Source organism: Cervus canadensis, chromosome 7, assembly GCF_019320065.1.
Source record: "Cervus canadensis isolate Bull #8, Minnesota chromosome 7, ASM1932006v1, whole genome shotgun sequence".
In the NCBI taxonomy this organism is placed as follows: domain Eukaryota; kingdom Metazoa; phylum Chordata; class Mammalia; order Artiodactyla; family Cervidae; genus Cervus; species Cervus canadensis.
This window is the reverse complement of record NC_057392.1, coordinates 54,149,806-54,155,805: the sequence shown is the minus strand read 5'-3', so window position 1 is coordinate 54,155,805 and position 6,000 is coordinate 54,149,806. Positions and strand designations below refer to the sequence as shown.

The window sequence follows — 6,000 nt, the reverse complement described above, 5'->3', positions numbered from 1 at the left end:
TCCCTTCACTAACATGACCTTCCCTGTTCTGATTCTAGAGCTAACTATGTCCTGTCCTTCCTATGATATGGGTCTCATATATTAGGTCCTAGATATTTTCCTATATTTAAATTAATGACAAAAATTATGTTACTTATTCTTGATGTTTTTAAAGATACTATTTTTTAGAGCAGTTTGAGGGTCACAGCAAAATTAAGAGGAAGATAGAGAGGCTGCCTATGTATTCCTTGTCATTCCACATGTGTAGCTTCCCCCATTTACTAATAGCTGTCCCTAGAGGAGTATGCTTGTTACCACTGATTACCCATGAACCTCCAATGACATATCATAATCAACCAAAGCACAGAGTTTGCATTAGAGTTTTACTGCCCTAAAAGCATTCTGTGTTCATCCCTTTCCCCACTCCCTGGTAACCACTGACCTCTTCATTGTCTTCCAAGTTTTGCCTTTCGAGAATGTCATACAGCTGAAATCATATATAGTATGTAGCCTTTTCAGACCGACTTCTTTCCTATGCTTTTTGTTAGAGCTGCTTATATTAAACTTTATTTTATGCTAACCCCCATTATATTTATAAGTTAACTTTCTTAAACACAAAACCTATTTCACCTGGTCCCTGGCTCTCGTTTCAAGAGGGTACATGTAGGAAGGTGACTAGAGACCAGTCATCTCTGCAGTGTCTATTAAGCATCATTTATCTGCTGCCCAATATACTAATTCACATTCAGCATGTACAGCATACATGCCATCCTTGGCCCACAGACCATCTATGATGGAGTTTTGAGAGGGACTTTTTTGGCTCTTACTAATGGCATGTCATTTGTTGACTTCATTCTGAGAACTGCACCCTGGGAAAGCAGTCAAGACCTTGTAATGAGTGGCTGAATTACGGAGAGCTGCTTGTCTTGCTGTTCTGTACAGCCTTGTAGCCTCTGGATGGCATTTGCTGTAAGAAGAGGGGTTTCAGTGGGAGAATTGATCAAGAGTGACGTACCCCCCAGTAGCCAAAAGCCGCTTTGTTCCCCCCAAGTAATTATCTTCTTGCCCTTTCAGATCTACACTTTCAGATGCAAAACCCAAACGCCACCCACTCCACAGCACTCCTCTCCCTCCCTCTCCTGCTCCTTGTCTTTCCTCGCGCCTTGCCCACTCGTTCTGCATGATGGGGTCAGTTTGCTGTCACCTTCCCACACTAGCTTCTCTGTTTCAAGCTTGTGTCCGGAACTGCCTCCTTCTTGCCATCTGGCAGCTGACATCTGCCACATCTTTCCAACTCAGGCCCCCACCTTTTCTTGGAGGTTTTCACAAGAAGATGTTAACTTCCACGCAGACTTTCCCCAGGACTTGATTATGTACACAGCATTTTCCACATGGGTGGACAACTACTTCAGCCCCGACTCTCGCCTGCATTGCTTAAGTTAAATTGTTATTTTCCTGAGGACACATTGGCCAGTGTCCTTTTATGTATTTAGTGCCAAATTCAATGAACCTTAGCTGAGTGAACATCACACTTTAGAGTGAATGGGGCTGGCTGTTCTATGTCTTATTGGAGAGAGAGCAAATATGACTTATCCTATAGTCCTTGATGAAAAGCAGTGAGGTGGGAGGGTCTCTGCACACTACGTGGATTTCTATGAATGACTGTCCACTGCTCACTTACCTCACTCGGATGTAACTTGGTTTTGACGCTTGTCTCCCTTTGTCAAGGGGGGAAGGAACCTTCAGTGTTGGCTTGGAACCTGACTCACAGTACATGATCAATCATTACTTTTCTCAATGGATTTGCAATGTATTTATAAGAACCCATACAGATATGGAGGACATAGGGGCCCTCAGTAAAGTTTCCTTAAGATAAGATGCAACTTTTTTTTTTCCCTCCAGGCTAATTTCAAATGAAAATCAGTAAATCTATGGGATTCTCCAGGCAAGAGTACTGGAGTGGATTGCCATGACCTCCTCCAGGGGATCTTCCCAACCCAGGGAGCCAACCCATGTCTGTTACGTCTCCTGCATTGGCAGGTGGGTTCTTTACCACTAGCAACACCTGGGAAGCCCAGACACAGGGCAGTGGTACTCACATTCAATCTGGGGTTGTTCAGCATCCTCCATAGAGCCCTGGGGGCAGGAAGGAGTGGATGTTGATGGAGAGAGCAAGGCTAGAGGTTATAACATCTCTATTAGAGCTGTGGCTCTTCAGCTCCCATACAGGTGAGCCTGGCTAAGTCACTCATCTTAGAATCTCAGTTTTCCACCTGTGTAATGAGGACACTGACTCTCTGGGACCTTCCATCTCTGACAGTGCCTTAGATTTCTTCTATTTTGTCTCAGGAACAACAACAAAAAAAGCCCCAATCTTTTGATGGGAACTGCTGAGCAATTTTCAATTAGTAAAAGTCCAATGTTGGCTCCCATTCATTTCTCAAGATGTCTGGGCAAAGATCAGCACAGATGATTCAAATGGTAAGCATGCCTCCAAAAGGAGTCCCTTAGTGCTGCCTGTCCTTGGGGTTCAATAAGTTCAGGCATTCAGAAGAGCAGGTGGGTTTCACAGTTCCCAGACACTGTGTTACTAAGCACTCACCCATGCAGAAGAAGCTGACTTAAGAGGTAGAGTTGATATCCAGCAGCAGTCTTCTCACTATATAATGTAAGTATGTTGGAGGTGTATTATGAAGTCAAAACTCACCCTAAATATAGCTAAAACCACAGCATTGCAAAGGGCCTTACAATAGGGTATTACTTTGTATTTAATTACTAAGGGTGTAGAAGAAGGGGTTAACAGAGGATAAGATGATTGGATGGCATCACCGACTCAATGGACATGAGTTTGAGCAAACTCAAAAGATAGTGAAGGACAAGGAAGCCTGGTGTGCTGCAGTTCACGGGGTCACAAAGAGTCAGACACCACTTAGCAACTGAACAACAACTGAGGGTGTTAAACTCTCTTTGCTGTAAAAAAAAAAAAATAGGAAACTCAACTCCAGTTAGATCAGATCACTGAAGCACATTTTAAAGGACATATACACACATGGAAATAGGCCTCTGGGTTTACAGGAACCCAGGCAAACCTTAACCATTAGCCCACACAGCTCCTGGAATGGGAAGGTGGTCTGCATCCGACAGAGTGACTTGGATCTGCTCTAAGGACTGTGGGAGCCAGGACACACTTACCTTGATTTGTTCTTTATCTTCAATGCAACCCAGCTACTGTATCAGTTTCTGTTTCTCTTAGAATCTATTCTTTGCATTCTATAAACTGCATCATTTGTTCCATTTATATAATCTGGAAAGACATAATCTGATTACTGTGGCTAATTACCATAATCCCTGGTTGGGTAGATTGTGTTCTTCAAGTCATTCCATAGTTGCTTATTAGCCTATATTTTGGCAATTCCTAGGCTGTGGGCACTATCTGATCTAGCACCTTTGGCCAGAAGCAGATTCTAACCTATAAATACAACTACTCCCAAACACAGAGGGAACCCCCATCACTCAATGAAGATAGTACAAGGGCAGTTTTCTTTACAAAGGACTGTGTGATGGTGGGACAGTTGTGTCTGCTTGGCTGGGAATGTTCCTTCAGAAGAGAGCACCTTGGAAGGAGCAGGATTGCTGCTATTATTTGCACAGCTCTCTTGTGAAAGTGGTATCAGGTGTGGCTCAGATGACTCTAGAAGAGAGACATAGAGCAAAGGACCATGATGTATATAGGGAAACATCTTTTAAGGAAACTATTTGTTCTGATGATCAGAGCACAATATAGATGGGGTGTGAGGTTATATCGGGTAGTGAGTTTACCATCGCCAGACTTTGACTTTTGTCATTAGCACCGATTGGGCCTTTCTGTGCCAGGTACTGGCTAGGATTGCTCCAAATAAATATTTTATTTCTCTTCATCTGGCTATTAGTCGAGATCTGTCTTGATTCAAGTTCTCTGGAATCAGAAACTGAGAAGGGATTTGGATGCACGTGGTGAACTGAAGGCATGCTCCTCAGGAAAAAAACAAAAACAACTCTTCAAAGGAATGAGGAGAGAGGATAGGGAAGAGGAGAGCCGGGCACCATGTGATCTCAGGTGACATCAAGCGTCAGTCTGATTCAGGGTACTTCACCCAGGAGAGTGGTTCCACATTGAAGCAAAAGGTCTAGGCTTCTTGACCCTTGGATCAGTTGTCATTGGGTGTAAGGGGTGAGGGATGGGATAACCTCTCAAGTGTCTCTGGGGAGTCAGCTCCCATCAGCCCAGGCCAGTTCTTTGAGTCCCATTGTGTGTAAGCTGTTAGCTACATACCTTCAGGAGCTGCAAGCTGGGTGCTCCAGTCAGCAGGTTGAATCTGGGTTGGGTGCCATTAGCATCTATTCCAGATCTCCCCCTTGAGTCTGCTACAGGGGCTTGGCTGCAGGCAACAAAATCTCCATCTAGCATAGGTGAATGAAGAACTGATTGGAAGCCAGAGAGGGCTGACTGACTTGAGAAGTAGGAGCACCAGATTTAGACCATTGGCAGAAGCCAAGGCAGTCTTAGAGGGCCAAGAGGATCATGTGTTAGAAAACCCTCAGTGCAAGGAGGGTCTTTCAGCCATAACTGACTAAGACAGCGCCATGTCTAGATAACCCTGGACCACACTGGAGCAACTGTGAGTAAAGCCCATTATCCCTCCAAAGCTGGGTGTCTGGTTGGAAGCATCTGTTGGCCAAATCTCGGTCACATGTCCATTACAAATGCCTGGAAATAAAGAGAGGGAGACTTTTCTTCTTGGATGGGAAAAAGGCACTTCATCTCATCCATAACTCATATCATGAGATATTCTTTAGAAATAGGAAGAAGGGTTGGAGGCTGGACAGAAAACAGAAGGCATGTGCAAACACCTCCTGGACCATGTGCAAAATGGATATTGTTATTCCCATTTTCTAAGTATGAAGACTGGCTCGGAGGTAACTTCATTCATTGACTTAGAGAGGTTAAGAACCTTCATTCATTTATTCATCAAATGTTTGTGGAGCGCCTACTGTGTGTTTAGGTACCTTTCTAGGGGCTCGTGTTTCAGCAGTGAGCAAAATTGGCAGGAATCTCTGCCCTCATGCGGTGTATATCTCTGTGTGGTGGGGACAGATCAAGGCAGAAAATAACAGATAAGTAAATCCTGCAGTGTATCAGATTGAGACAAATAATAGAAAAATAAATCAGGGAAGGAGAGGAAAGAAGTGGCTGTATTATGAAGATTTTGCCATTTTAAGTTGGGTGGTCAAGGTAGGTCCCACTAAGACAGTGACATTTCATCAAAGACCTGAAGGACATAAGGGGAGGATCTGGAGAGGCATGTGTTAGGCAGAGTGAACAGCGAGTGCAAGCTTCTATGAGGCACAGGTGCACCTGGGAATCTCAAGGACCCAATGGAGGCCAGTGTGTTTGGGCCAGAGTGAGCAAAGGAAGGAAGTGGCCAGAGGAGGTCACTGGGCTGGATCTTAGGGGCCTTGGAGATCAGAAAGTACACAGAGCTGACGTTTGGCATGATCTGACTTGCATTTCAAATAAATCACTCTGACTGCTGTTTCTAGAAGAGCTCATGTGTGTTGGGGAAGAGTAGTGTTGGTTGAAGGATGGCAAAAGCAGAGAAACATTAGGAAGACACTGCAATAAACTAGGTGAGAGATCATGGAGGATGAGATTAGGCTAGTAGCTATAGAGATGCTGAGAATATAATAAGAGTTGGGCTATGTGGGAGGCTAAATACTGGCCCCAAAACATGTCCTGGTCCCATTCCCTAAAACCTTATGACAAACAGGATTTTACAGGTATCGTTAAAGATCTTGAGGTGGGGAGATTATTTTGGGTCATGTGATGAACCCAGTGTAATCAAAGGGCCTTTAAAGATGGCTACAGCAGAATAAGAAAGAGAAGAGACAACATGAGGATGGAAGAGAAGATGGTCTGCTTCTGGCTTGGATGATGGAGGAAGGGGCCATGAAAGAAGGAATGGAATTGACTTCTAGAAGCTT

The 6,000-nt window shown here is 44.2% G+C and overlaps 1 protein-coding gene across 2 annotated transcripts in view; it reads left to right on the top strand.

The window, feature by feature from the left end:
• The first annotated feature begins 2,000 nt into the window (after positions 1-2,000).
• TPRG1 (tumor protein p63 regulated 1) overlaps positions 2,001-6,000 on the top strand; it is a 170,018-nt gene continuing 166,018 nt past the window's right edge. The window contains exon 1 of one of the 2 annotated variants that reach the window (XM_043473438.1): positions 2,001-2,019. The gene's annotated coding sequence lies outside the window, so the exon portion shown is untranslated. The remainder of the gene's footprint in view (positions 2,020-6,000) is intronic. The other variant, XM_043473439.1, reaches the window with a different exon arrangement.